The sequence below is a fragment of the Canis lupus genome, chromosome 24, assembly GCF_003254725.2.
Source record: "Canis lupus dingo isolate Sandy chromosome 24, ASM325472v2, whole genome shotgun sequence".
Lineage (NCBI taxonomy): Eukaryota > Metazoa > Chordata > Mammalia > Carnivora > Canidae > Canis > Canis lupus.
Window position 1 is genome coordinate 5455415 of NC_064266.1, and position 14764 is coordinate 5470178.

A 14764-nucleotide genomic window follows, 5' to 3' on the forward strand; every position below is an offset into this window, starting at 1 on the left:
TCAGGAGACCCTGATATAATGGTTAAAAACCAGGCCTAAAATTATCTTAATTGAAAGACTTTTTTGGTTATGAAGAGACAGTATTGGTATATATCGAGGGGAGGAAATCATATAATGAAGTACTATTTGCTCAGTTTTCCGGGAAATGCGTGAGTTTGCTTGGGTCAGACCCTCTCAGCCTCTTCCTTGCACGGAGTAAAATGCCCTAGGGTGGATTGTATTTATCGCTCTGCCAGCTGTGCTTTGTACGAGTAGCTCAAATAGACTAGTGCTCAGTTGTACCACCCCTAAAAATGGGTGCAATCACATCCACCCTCGACTCCTCCTGCACCTTCTGGACTTTCATCCCAATTCCTCCATTTGCTCAAGAAAATCCTTTCTGGTACCGAACGCCATCTCTTAGAGGATCAGAGTTTGTCCTCTTGGCGTTGACCCCCAGCCGAACTTGTCCCCACACCCTGAGCGCGGAGGCCCCGCTGCTCGGGGGAAGTTAGTGGGTTTAAACAAGGCATTCCTCCCGGCTGTCGGCGGGTTGCGCAACCGCGCCCAGGGCGACACCCACCGCCACTTCGGGCCTCCAGCTCCAGGGGCGCAGGCGCCGCATCGCCGGGATTCGAACCTGCCGCAAGCGCGCCTGGCCGGGCCCGCCCGGGGGAAGCCGCGGCCGGAGGCGCCCCGGGCCTGGAGTGGGCGGGGCCGACGGGCGCCCCCCTCCCCCTTTGGCGGGGCGTTGCGGCCCCGCCCCGCCCCCGCGCTGGGCCGAGCGCCGCACCGCGCGACCCCGCCCCTCCCGGCCCCGCCCCCCGCGGCTCCCCGCAGCTCCTCCCCTCTCCCATTGGCCGAGGCGGAGACCCTCCTCTCCGGCCAATGGCCGCCGCCGCGGCTCGGCCGTCTGAGCGCTGATTGGCCGGCGGCCCGCAGAGTGGCGGGGCGCGGACCAATGGGGAGAGGCGGCTCGATGAATGGCTGGCCCGGGCGGGGAAGGCAGGAGGCGGCGATCCCGGCGGAGGGGGCCGTTCGCCAGCTCCGAGGCAGAAAGTGCCACGACTCCACACGCGCGCACGCAGCCAGCGAGCGGCCGGAGCGGACGGCGGACGGGGCGGACGGCGGTGGGGTCGCGGCGCCTGCAGCTGCTCGGGGCGGCTTCTCGGCGGAGGCTCGGCCGGCTCCTCTCTCCCGGCTCCGCGGCGGCGGCGGCGGCGGCGGCGGCTCCTGCCCTTTCGCTCTCCCTCCCGCGTCTCCGGCTGCAGGTAAGAAACTTGGCCGGGCCCTGCGGCGGCGGCGGCGGCGGCGGCGGCGCGCGGGCCGGGCCGTCGGGGCGCCGGGGCCGGGGTGGCCGCTCGGCGAGTGACACGTCTCCTTGGCGGCCCCTCCCCGCCGCCGCCGCCGCCGCCGCCCCTCCCCGCCCGCTGCCAGCCGTCGCTGCGGCCGCAGACCCTCGGGGTCGGGGTCGGGGTCGGGGTCGGGGTCGGGCCGGGCCGGGCCGGGGGCGTGTGCCGGGCGAGCCCCGTGCAGGGGCGGCGGCCGAGCGCGCCCGGGGCGGACCTCTGGCCGCTGGCCGTCGGGGGCACCTGCGGCGGCCGGGCTGCGCGACGTGGCGGCCCCTCCCTCCCTGCGGCCGTCGGGCTGGCCGGCGCGCTCCGAAGTTGGGCGAAGAAAGTTGGCGGCGGGGCGGGGCGGGCGGGCGGCGGGCGGCGCGCGGCTGGCGGAGGAAGGGGTTAAGTTTCGGGAAGCGGCCGGATGACGTTGCCGGGCTGGAGTCCGGGCTGGAGGGGCGGGGGGGCGGGCGGAAGGCGGCGGGGCCGGCGGGGGAGGGCGGGTTGAATGGGCGCCCGCGGGCCGAGCACGCCCGCCTGCGGGCTGCGGCCTGGGGGCGCCTCGGGGGTGCGGGCGGCCGCGACGGGGCGGGCCGGGGCCGCGGGGGGCGCCGTGCGGGGACCGGGCCGTCCGGGGTTGGGACGCCGGGGCGGCCGCGGTGGCCACTTCCCGGAGCGCGGGCGGCGGCTCCCTGCTCCCCCTGGCGGCGGGGCCGGGGCGCCGTTTCCCGGCCGGGCAGCGCGCAGCTCGGCGCGAGGGCGCCCGGCGGGCCGACGGGGCCACCCGGGCCCTGCCCGGTCCGCCCCGCCCGCGCCACGATGAATGGGCCGGCGGGACCGGGACCGGGACCGGGACCGGGCCCGGGCCCAGGCGGAGGCGGAGGCGGGCACCCCCGGCCCGCGCCCCGCGATGAGGAAGGGCGGCCTGGGGTGCGCGCTTCGAGCAGCGAGTCTGGGAAGCGCCAGGGACCCTTCCCCGCACGACGGATCCTAAGTGGCAGCTCGTCGCGGTGTGACGGACAGGGGAGTGGGCTCCCGAGGCCCCCGCAGCACTGAGGCTGACCTGGCCCGAGCTGCCTCCACTCCGGGTGTCTGCTTTCCTTCCCATCTTACAAACGGAGCTGCCGGTGGCTTCTACACTCGAGAGAAAAGCTGTGAAGACCCAGCACGCGTGCGGAGTAGCCAACAAGTGTTGCCTGTTACTGCTGGAATGGTTTTTAGGGGCTTGCGGGGCCGGAGAGGGAGGTGGAGCCTGGTTCAGCCTCCAGCCTGCCTGTCGCAGGCCGAGGACTCACTGAGTCCCAAAGTCTGGATTCCACTCGCAGCCCTCACCCTCCGGACCCTCTGCGCACGTCCCCTTAACCTCTCTGAACCCGGGTCTCCTTATCTGTGGCCCGGAGATCTACCACCCACTCACAGTAGGGTCGGGGCAGCCTCCCCAGCAAGTGCTGGGAAAAACCAGGACCTTGTGCAAACAGAAGGCAGTTTGGCAATAACTCCTGGAGGTCAGAGGTCCGCAGCAGAGACTGGGAAGCACCAAGGAAATGAAACTTTGAAGGGTGCTTGGGAGCCTCCCACCTCACTATTTGCTTACTGTGCTGGAACCTGCAGGGTGGGGGCATCTGGATGGTCCTTTTTGGAGCTTGGGGCAGTGGGCCCACTATGGCCTGAACATCCTAGGCTAGAGATCTCCTCTTTAGAGCTCTGGCTGCTGAAGGTTCCTGGAGACCCAGGTCTTCTTTCCAGCACTCCCGGGAGGGACAGCTGCACATTTTACACCAGCCCTACACAGTTGGGGAATGTTCTCCTGTTGACTCTACCTCCCTCCCTACGTGTTCCTTCTGTGCTTGCTCTTTTTAACATCCTCTTAATGTGATATCAGAGAAGTCTTGGTGATCCTGCAGCATGCTGCTTATGGTGCTGATGTCTCCATTACTTTATGAAGTGTTTGCAAAGGTCAGCCCCACTATGGGCTGCCAACCTGTTTCCTTTCCAGAAAGAACCTTCCAGTTCTGATGAGGTCCCAGAGATGCCACTTTCCTCTCTATTTACACAAAGGAGGAAAAGTGGGGGCATCCCTCCTAGGAGACTGTTTTCCCTTGCCCAGAGCAATGCACATGTGGTTTGCAGGGCAGCTGAGACAGGAACAAGAACGCTGTCTTGGGGTTTGGGAACAGTGGATGTCCAGTGGGTAGAGCCATAGGCACCATGCTGTAACAGGATTCCTTTCTTTCATAGTTAGGAATCAGCCTCTGAACATCTCTAAAGAGATAAGTTAGAGTGGTACCTTGATGCATGAATATTTTTTGGTGGTGGGCGATTTTTAGATAAATCCTGAATCATTGAGTCACATTTAAGCAATGAAACTCTTTGCTGAAGTGATCCCTAAGTCAACAGGTTGCAATAATTAGTTCCAAATTCTGCCTAAGTAATTGAATGGAAACGATTCAATTGGAATATTGGTTTGTTATGTAACAGGGACACCTTTTAAAAGTCAGGACTCCAGATTCTTACTTGTTCTTTTATCTCTGGGGACTTTAATGAATGACAGGGACCCAAAAGTTCTTTGGAGACAGCAGATTTTTGTTCTCTAAAATCTTGTTTCTGGAGGGGAAGAAATAACGGTCAGTCAGAATTAGGAAGGCAGAGACTGTGCTATCCAGCTGTACATCCAGGGCTTACAGTAGGTAAGGCTTGGCCTGTAGCATGATAAATGTTAACCAAGTGAGGTAGACTGCCATAGCTGTTAATATTCTCCTTAGTTAGCCAGCTGCTTCATTGGACATCTCAAGCTGAGCTCAGCTTGGTTTCTAAGGTTTACTGTTGAGAATCGGAGTCCACAATTTGGACATATATCTAGGCATTGTAGTAGCCCCATTCTGTAGAAGAGGTGTGGTTGTTCCCATTCTGTGGATGGGAACATGGAGGCCTAGCAGGTCAGGTGATGGTCAGGCCAGTTCCTGTTGCCCAGCTGCTGGGCATTGTGGGCGTGGCCTTCTGAATGTTCACCCTCAGGGCCCAGTAATTCCACATTTGCTGGAATAGTAACTACCCAAGGGAGGATGTAGCACTAGAAGATCAGAATTAAGAGCTTCAGAGGAAGAAAGGTAGACAGCTGATTGAAAATGTGTGCAGTGCAAGAAGATATTTTTCATTTCTTTATCAAATGTCTCCTGTATACTGGGCCGTCAAAACTATAAATATAAGTGAGTGAGACCTGTTTCTTGTGTGAAGAAACTATCCTCTAAAACTATGTTGTCTAATACAGTAGCCACATAGAGCTGTTTAAGTTTAAAACAAGTACAATCAAGTAAAATTAAAAACTATTTCATAGTCATACTAGCTGTATTTCACATGCTCCGTAGCCACACGTTTGCTGTGCAGATTTAGATCATTCCATTATCATAGAAATTTCTGGATAGTGCTGATCTAGAGATAGCTGGAATTCTTTTTCTTTTCTTTCTTCTCTTTCTTTCTTTCTCTTTCTTTCTTTCTTTTTTCTTTCTTCCTTTCTTTCTTTTCTTTCTTTTCTTTCTTTCTTCTTTCGAGTTTAAGGTAGCTGGAATTCTTTAAACACCCAAGTCTCTTCTTGATTTAGGAATATTATCATGTTGAACCATATAACATGCCCATTTAATAGGTCAAAAACAATTGACTAGTGGCAGTTCCTGGGCTTTGCCCTAATAAGAGATCACCTTTAGAAAACATTGATTTCTGCCTCTTTGTGCGCCTTGTAAATTGCATACTAAGAAAAAAAGTGGGGTGGGGGTGAGCAGCACAGATAGTGGCCCTACCCTGGGGGAAATTCTTAACCTCGTATCAGCAGCATCAAAATGGTCAGCTGTACCAAGCCAAATAGGTATTGTGCAGACAGCATATGGCTTGTAGGGAAAGTTAATATTTAATTCTGTGTGAGAGCCTGGGCAGGAAGGCTATCCAGCAGTATAGAAAATTAACTCGGGACTTCCTAGGAGGCTGTTTTCTTAGGCAGACAGATTCTGATGAGTCTCTTGAAACTGGCAACCCGACCCCCACATCTAAAAAACAGACACGGGACGACTGGGTGGCTCAGCGGTTGAGCATCTGCCTTTGGCTCAGAGCATGATCCCAGGGTCCTGGGATCAAGTCCCACATCCGGCTCCCTGCATGGAGCCTGCTTCTCCCTCTGCCTGTGTCTCTGCCTCTCTCTGTGTCTCTCTCATGAATAAATAAATAAAATCTTTTTTAAAAATTAAAAAAATAAAAAACAGACACATCTGGGGTGCCTGGGTGGCTTAGTCCGTTAAGCATCTAACTTTGGCTCAGGTCATGATCTCAGGGTCCTGGGATCAAGCCTTAGTGTTGGGCTTCCTGCTCAGTGGAAAGTCTGCTTCTCCCTCTCCTTGTGAATGCGTGTGCACATGCTTGCTTGCTCTCTCACAAATAAATAAATAAAATCTTAAAAAAAAAAAAAGATAAAAACCAGACACATTTAATGTGTTTCCCTTAAGCGCAGCGAGTGACATGTGTATCCCAAAGTCTAGCAATGGGAAGAAACTTTGACTTATGAGGAAAGTTTTGTAATTTCTAAATTTGATTATTTTGGCAAGATTGGAACATCTGCTGCTGGTCCTTAAACATAGCAGTATATTGGTGTTTTCCTACTTGGCTGACATAAGTTGTTTCCTGGGTCATTTGCAGGGCTCTGTTATGCTCTATACAACTTTGAAAGGATCATCGGATGATATTTGGGAAGCTTTTTTGAATTCTTGGTTGTAATAGTGGGCTTATCTTAGTCCTCCATGTAGAATAAGGTAAAACCAAAGTTAGCACAGAACCCGGAATGATGGGTAGCCACTTACTCTCATTTTGGTTGGAAAGGAGTTCACTAAGATTGTTCTGGAAGTTATCAGCTATTTACAGTGATAATGAATGTCATCTGCTGGCTGAAAAGTTGGTATAAAAGACCTTTATAAACTGAAACCTTTAATTCCATGCCCTAACCCTGGTCAAGGGGTGAGTGAACCAGGTCTATCTTTTAGGCTGTCTTGAGACTGGTTCCAGGATGATGCCCTGCATGGACTGAACTTGGCCTGTATGTGAGATTTGTTTGGCCAGCCTTATGTTACTAAACAACTAAGCCACCTTTTAAAGGAGATTTGTTTTGTTAAAATCTAGATTTGGGGGTTCTTTTGGAGAGAATGGAAATGTGTGAGCACAGCTGGTCGGCTTTCTTGTATGGCAGACATGGACTTGGTCATCCTCTCTGGGCAGGGCCTGTGGCTCTCACTCACCAGCACCCTACCCTGGTTTACATTAGTGCTTGGTATTGGCAGTGCCTGAGAGGGCACTGTCTACGCCGGCATCTGAGAGCAGAGAGGAGTTGGAGGGCGTCCAGGTATGACTTGAGTGGTCACCACTGTCTCCTGCTGAGCTGCAGGTTAGGGACAGAGAGAGAAGCACTGGTTGTGATTTTTGTCCCAGAAATAAGTGATGTGAGCTTGGACCTGACTTAGCCTTCCTGGGTTTGAGTTTCCTTTTCATGTAAAATGAAAGTAGGCCAGTTGCCCCCTTTTACAGGCCACAAAATTTGGTTTATCCTTAATTCCTTGCTTTCTCCTTTTTGTATTCTGTACAACAGCAAAACTCCACCTTCAAAGTAGAGCAAGAATGCAACTGTTCTCACCACTTCCATTGATACCCTCACTGTCCCCCCAAGTCCAAACTCCTCTCCTATCTTTTGCGGGTTACTTCATTAGCTCTGAGGAGGTGTCCCTGTTTTTGCCCTCACCCTCTACTTTCTGGTCTGTTCCCAGAGCAGGCCGTATCACTTCTCTGTTCAAGACCCTCCTTGGCCAGAGTCTTTACAGTGGCCTCCAAGAGTCCTGCTTTCACAATGCATTGGCTTCACTCCTGTCATCGTGTCCTCTGCTCCAGTCACCACTGGCCTTCTCTGTTCCTCAGGCATGCTTTTTTCTTTTTTCTTTTTTTTTGCCTGGGGCCTTTACACCTGCTCTTGCTATCCCTAGCATGCTGTTTCTTAGATGGCCACCTGGCTTTCTCCCCCATCTTTTCAGGTCTGTGAAGTGGCACCTCGACTCCCCTGCCTAGCGATCCTCCACCCTCATCCCTGCTCCCTGTCCCACCTCTCTGTATAGCTTTCTCATCATTCTTACCAGTCTGACATGTTGCATATGTGACTGTCTACCGGTGCAGGGGTGTGTCTGTTGTATTTCCCTGAGGTATTCCTAATGCCTGGAACAGTGACTGGCACACAGTGGATGCCCATCCTTGCTGAGCTAATGGGGAGAGGATTTTCTAGTGTTCATGTTCTATGAGAGTATATTATTGTTTAGCCTAAAGTAGTCAGGATTCCTAGAGCATCACATATAAACACAAAAAACATATTATGAAGCCAAGTGAATTTTGGATTCCCTCCAGCCTGGCTCCAGTTGAGAGGTTGACAGTAACATTCATGGAGGAATGCTGTCATATGGGGACGATCCTGCTCTGCCCACGGAGCCCGGGGTTTGAAGTGACCCTTAGTGGGAGGCCTGGGCATTGGCTCTCCCCCAGGTTCCCTAAGCCTCCAGGCTAGTTCTGTGAATCTCTGTGGGCCTCGTTCTCCACAGCCCACTGCCCGGATCAGGGTGCCTCTCGCCAGGGCTAGGCCCTTCCCTGCTGCTCGTGCTTCTGGGAGGAGAGCACCCAGCAAGCTCCCTCGATTTCCTCCCAAGGCTGATGAGCATTAGGTGAGGCTCGGAGAGTAACTGAGTGTAGATCAGCGACAACACGCTCACCAGGAAAGAAAATGTTATTTTTGCTTTGAACAATGTGTTGGCTCTCTCTGAGAAGAGGTGGATTTTTGTGTTCAGTGAGCAAGAGTGTTCCTTTGTGGGAGGAGGAAAATTCTTTTCTTGTAGTTGGCATTTTCTTCTCTCTTTTAGTCAGACTTTGAGGAGCACAGGAATTGATGAGATTAACCTCCTGCCTCCCGCACGGAGTTCACTGTCCTTGGAGGACTTGGTCCTGGAAGCCAGGGAGGTGGGAGAAGATGGTTGAGGCAGGTGGTCTGGTAGGTGGTAAGAGTCCATTTCAGGTCTACCCCCCTTCTTTTGTTTCTTCTCCACTCTTCCTGCTTTTGCTTTTGGGCAAAAAAAATGAAAAGTTAGTCCTGGGTTTCTCATTTTTGGTGACGGGACCATCTGTCCTCCTCATTTTACCTGGAAGGGTGAAGGCACTTGTTCTGCCAGGTGGTATGTTTCTCTGGAACTTCTCATTCAGTGTTAAAGTGTACCTCTCGATGACATCTGAACTGTTTCCTTTTCAGTTGAGACTCCTCTGGAGTAGGAATTAGATCTAGCCTTATTTCTGTTGAATACACTTTCTTTTCTTTTTTTTTTTTTAAGATTTTATTTATTTATTCATGAGAGACAGAGAGAGAGCGAGAGCGAGAGCGCGCGAGAGACACAGGCAGAGGGAGAAGCAGGCTTCATGCAGGGAGCCCAATGTGGGACTCGATCCCAGGACTCCAGGATCACGCCCTGGGCCGAAGGCAGGCACTAAACCACTGAGCCACCCAGGGATCCCCCTGAATACACTTTCTTTCTGAGTTCTAGATATTTGTAAAAGTCAGAAAAGAAATAGTAATTTCCAGAATTTAGTAGTAGTCACAGTGATTGAGGAAAAGAAGGAGTCATTGCTAAAGAGAAGATGACTTATTGATACCCCCTTTTTTAAAAAAGATTTTATTTATTTATTTGATAAGAGAGAGAACCAGAGAGCACAGGCAGGGGGGAACAGCAGGGGAAGAGGGAGAAGCAGACTCCCCGCTGAGCAGGGAGCCCAACTTGGGGCTCCATCCTAGGACCCTGGGATCATGACCTGAGCCAAAGCAGACAATTAACCTACAGAACCACCCAGGCACTCTGAATTATTGACACCCTTAAGGAAGACTTACGGTGGTGTGTCAAGGACAATGAAAAGGTCACCTTTAGCCACGACTCAAGCCCAGCCCCTGTGTTCTGTGTTAGCTGGCTTCCCTTCTAAGTTGGGAGCTTATTGAGTTGGAGACTTAATCTGAACAGTTGGATTTTTGGAATTCGGTTTGGGGGACTGCATAGTGGGTGGGTGTGGCCATGTGAAGGCGGGAGATGACTGTACTTCTTGCCCCTGGCTACACCATTAGTGCCCAAGAGAGGGCTGGTGCCCCAGACGCCCCAGGCACTGAAGATGCTCCTTCTCCAGCTCCCACAAGCTGTAGCTTCCTATCAGAGTGGGCATGTATATTTTTAAACTTTAAAACATATTTTTATTTGTTTATTCATGAGAGATAAAGAGAGAGAGGTGGAGACACAGGCAGAGGGAGAAGCAGGCTCCTTTCTCTGGGAGCTTGATGTGGGACTCGATCCTGGAACCCCAGGATCACACCCTGAGCTGAAGTCAGATGCTCGACCATTGAGCCACCCAGGTGCCCCAAACTTTCTAGTAAAGTAAAATACATAAGCAGCAAAGTGCTCTGTAAATAGTCTACAGCCCAGTTTTAAACTTCCACAAACTGATCACCCTATTTTATCCAGCACATCAAAGAATATTACCCTGCACCCAGTTCCTCTTCTCCCCCCCCCCCCCCAGCTGCTGCCCAGCCCCAAGGGTAGCTGCTCTGCTGGTATCTGGTGCAGATCCACCCCACTGGGTTTGAGCTTGACGTGAATGGCATCACACGGCTTATGCTCTCTTGGGCCTTTCATTGGGCGTGCTGAAGGGAGTCATCTGTGCTGTTGGGCTTGTCATTGTCATGTGCTACTCTGGCTTGTGAGTCTGTCACCAGTGCCCCTGTCACTCTGCACGGGTACTTGGGCAGTTTCTAATCGGGGGCTCATATTATAATAGGGTAGGAATTACATTATAAAATATAAAGTCCTGCCCCTCACCATGGTGACCACTTATCCACATAGCTGTCGGGCCTATTCCTAGGAGTGGGATTACAAGCCTCAAGGAAGCATATGCTCAGCTTTAGAAGAGAGGCCAGATTTTTCCCCAAGGTGCAGGATTTATTATTTATTTATCCCACCAGCAGGATGAGAGGGTTTAGAATATATTCTGCAGTGGCTGATTTTAAAAAGTAACCAGAGGGGTGCTTGAGTGGCTCAGTGGTTGAGCATTTGCCTTTGGCTCAGGTCATGATCCCAGAGTCCTGGGATCGAGTCCTGCATTGAGCTCCCTTCGAGGAGCCGGCCTCTCCCTCTCCCTCTCCCTCTGCCTGTGTCTCTTCCTCTCTTTCTCTCTGTCTCTCATGAATAAATAAAATCTTAAAAAAATAATAAAAAGGAATGAGAATGAAGTTTGAGTTACCATCGCTATTAATAAGAAAACTCACTCATATCATACTTCTCCTTTGTCACAGAGATGGGAACATTTGACCATGGAATTCATTAATCTGAGATTGGCCTTTGCGAGAAGTCCGTGAAAGAGGGTCAGGTGTTGTTGTCGATGAGCAAAGGATACCTCTTCACCGCAAATTCAAGTGGAAAGGCAGCTCCTTTTCGCAGCTCCCCTTCGTTAACTGAAGGGAGAGCCTTGATCTGGGGTCTAAGTTTTCAGATCCCCATCCCCAGGTTAAGGTAATGAGTGTTGGAGTATTAAGGAGATTTCTTAAAAACAAAGGAGCCAGCAGTTGAGGACCAGGTATCATTGAGCCCTTCCCCACACATTTCTAATCTGACGATCCTCCCACCTCCTAGAATCCTTGTGTAGAGCCCAGGTAGGTAGTGCAGGGACACCCTGCAGACTGCCCGCTTCTTGGGTTGGATGTCTATCCAAGTCTGGATTTGCAAGTCTACCTAGTACAACCAACCTTCTGTCACATAGCAGGGATGATCACCTTTTTCTTTTAAGAGCTCTGCTGGCTGGGATTTCTTTCGGCTAGAGATGCCAAATATCAGTGTCTCTTGGCACAGTAGTGACAAATGCCAGTAGCCCCAAGAAGTGAGGGTCCAGTGTGTTCCTGTGATTGGGTGGTCTGGACCAGCCTTCTGACTGGAGTAGGGCAGGGCAGGTAGAAAACAGATAAAAAGCACCTCAAAAGCATGGAATGGTATGGAAGTTATTTTCCTTTTTTACGAGCTGTAATTGGTATATAATATTCCACTTCATGTGTACAACAGTGATTTGTATACATTGAGAACTGATCACACAGTAGATTTAGTTCCCGTTTATCATTGAGCAAAGTTGATAGAGTATTATGGACTTTATTCCCCATGGTGTATATTACATCCCCATGACATAATTTATTTTATAATTGGAGTTTGAGCCTCTCGATTCTCTTCACCTATTTCACCTCCCCCCACTTGCAACCTCCCTCCCCTCTGTGGTAACCTCCTCCCAATGTGGTAACCACCACATTGTTCTTTGTAACTGAATCTGGATTTGGTTCTATTTGGATCATTTGTTTTTTGGGTTTTACATTATGACATAAGTGAAATCACATGATACTTGACCTTCCCTGTCTGGCTTATCTCATTCAGCATAATATTCTCAAGGTGTGTCCATGTTGCAACTGACAAGATTTCACTCTTTACTTTGCCTGAGTAATATTCCGGTATGAGCGTGTGTGTATAAAGTATACCATCTCTTTTTTTGTCCATTCATCTAACGATGGACACTTAGGTTGTTTTCTCTTGGAAGATACTGAGGAGGCCAAAACCTCAGTGAAAGGACTGACGTGGACAGTGAGCCCAACCCTTAGGGCATTTTGCACACAGGGCAAACTGAATTTTGATGGCATCTCTGGGCACAGGGGGGCAGTATAATGGAAGACCCTGCTCCCTTGGAGCTGGAACCGCAGAAGACTGCTACCTGCGTCTCCAGGGTGAAGGTGACCCAGAAATAAGCCCATTCCCCTCCTGAGAGCTTGTACTCACAAGCTGTACCTCATGCAGATGCCATGACCTCAGTGGAAGGATGTTCTCCAGCCAATTTTAAAATTCTTTATTTTAGACTTGACCTGGGCAGATAGTGCTCCTGGGCCATCCTTCAAGTGAGTGGATGAGCAGATCTTTGAAAGACCGCCCCCTTATTCCAGGCTTAGTGAATCCCCATGTGTAGTTTCCACAGGGAAGTGAGCAGTCTGCAGGTAAGAGTAAGTAAACCCAAAAAAACGCAGAGCGCCATGAATGAGGACCAGCAAGAACAGGTCTGTGAAAATACCAGACAGCAGAGGGATTGACTCCGATATTAAACACTGCTTCTTACTATACTTAAAGTAATAGACAAGATAAAAAAACATACAAGGAAAGGAAACTGTGAAATGATCTAGCAAATTTTAAAAAGGAATCAGGGACAACTTCTAGATATGAGCAGCTCGATAATTGTAATTAAAAACCCAGCAGGTTGAAGAGAGTAAGTGAACTAAAAGAGCAGAATAAAATGCACAGATTTCATCTTAGAGAATCAAAGAGATGAATAATTTCTGAGACCAATTAAGAACCAAGGAGGATAGGCTGAGAAGCCTGTCTAATTGGGGTTCGAGAGGAGAGAGATCGTGGGCCAGAGCCAGTATCGGACGAGATAACGCCTGAGGGTTTGACAGAATGGATGAGGCACCCATCCAAAAATTGAAAAAACATTCATATGTAGACAGTGTAGTGATATATAGGAACTAAAGTGGTGGAAAAATCAAGAATCCAAAAAACCAAGATCACTTTTAAGGCAAAAATCAAGACAGGTAATTAGTGACAGACCCTTGCTACAGGAAATTCTGGAGGATGTTTTTGGAGGGCAAGTAATGGCGAATGGAAGGAGTAAGCTATACAAGCAGGGAATAAAGAAGGTGGTGAATATTTGGTTTGCTCTAAACAAACATAAAAGAGTAATAGTAATGTTTGGCGTGAGGGTGGTGGCTATAAAAAGGTAGGATTTAATACATGAAAACAGTTACACTGAAGGAAGAAAAGGTAATGGAATTAGGGGAAGGGGTAGACTCCTTTAACTTTGAACTTGGTAAACCCTACATGTTCTTTTTTAAAGGTAATTACTAAAGAACAGAAACAGTGTATTCTGTAAAAGTAGAGGGGAGAGAATGGATGATTTAAAAAAGAAGAGAGGTAAGAAAGGACAGATGGGAAAATAGCACAAAATAGGATTATAGAATTAAACTCATATGTCAACATTCATATTTAATATAAATTTGTTAAATACTGCAGTTAAAACATAAAGATATCATTCTGGATTTTAAAAATCCACTCTTGTGCTGTATATAGGAGACAGGTCAAAAATAAAAGGATAGAAGATGTAGTATAGAAATTCTGTGAAAAAGAAAACTGGTGGGATGCCTGGGTAGCTCAGTTGGTTAGGCATCTGCCTTCAGCTCAGGTCATGATACCAGGGTTCTGGGATCTAGCCCTGCATTGGGCTCCTTGCTTGATGGGCAGCCTGCTTCTCCCTCTGTACCACTTGTGCTCTCTGGTGCACATTCTCTCTCAAACAAACCAATACATAAATAAAAAATCTTTAAAAAATAAAGAAAACTGGTATGGTGACACCTGGCTGACTCAGTCAGTGGAGCATGTGACTCTTGATCTCAGGGTCATGAGTTTGAGGCCTGCGTTGGGCATAACGATTACTTAATATAAAAAAAAAAAAGAAAATGGTGTTGTATTATTGGTATATAAAAGAGGCTTTGACACACACACAAAGTATTATCAAGAGAAAGGACATATCATAATGATCAGAGTTTAACTTGGCTTAAAGATAATGGCAGCTTTAACTTTGCATATTACTAATGTAATCACAAAATACATAAAACAAAAATTGACAAAAGTACAAGAAGTGGTCAAATTTATGATCATGGTGTAAAGACTTGCATGGTGTAAGCTAAGCAGACAAAAATCTAGGATAGGAGTCATGCATTTATACGGCTGTGAGGACCACATCCAAACACAAGAACACAGGGATCCTGGTAGAGGAAAGTTTTAATGATTAGAACTTTGAACAAAATTAATGTGGTCTATGACTGTATATAAATAAAATACCACAGCCAACTAATAAACATTTGACTTCAAATTTTCAAAGATTGGTCCTACCGGGGGCCTTAAACTAAGTCTCAAAGGATTAAGATTATGTAGAACAGGTAGCCTGACCACAGTTTAGTTAAGCTGGAATTTGAATAAAAAGAAATAGAAAATGACCACGTATTTGGGGATTTTGTAAAAATATGCTTTTAGCATTTATTTGTAGTTCAATAAAAGGAGAAATAGAGTAGTAATGAAAATACTACATGTCAAACCTTGTAGGATGTAGCTAAAGTATTATTTACAGGGAAATGTGTACCCTTAAATACACACATCATAAAAGAAAAGAACATTAGTGAGCTGTTGAGTAAGCATCTTTTTTCAGAAGTTATGAAGGACAAAATAAACTGAAACGAGTCAGAAGAAAGTATGGATGAGAAGGAATGAATGAGACTGAAA

The 14764-nt window shown here is 49.1% G+C and overlaps 1 protein-coding gene across 14 annotated transcripts in view; it reads left to right on the top strand.

Annotated features, from left to right (window-relative positions):
- Positions 1 to 1046: 1046 nt before the first annotated feature.
- The window catches only part of RRBP1 (ribosome binding protein 1), a 65403-nt gene continuing 51685 nt past the window's right edge, over positions 1047 to 14764 (top strand). For 11 of the 14 annotated variants that reach the window (XM_049100567.1, XM_049100576.1, XM_049100570.1 and 8 more), the window contains exon 1: positions 1048 to 1250. The gene's annotated coding sequence lies outside the window, so the exon portion shown is untranslated. Of the gene's footprint in view, positions 1251 to 14764 lie in introns of all 14 variants that reach the window. The other 3 variants (XM_049100568.1, XM_049100571.1, XM_049100569.1) reach the window with 3 other exon arrangements.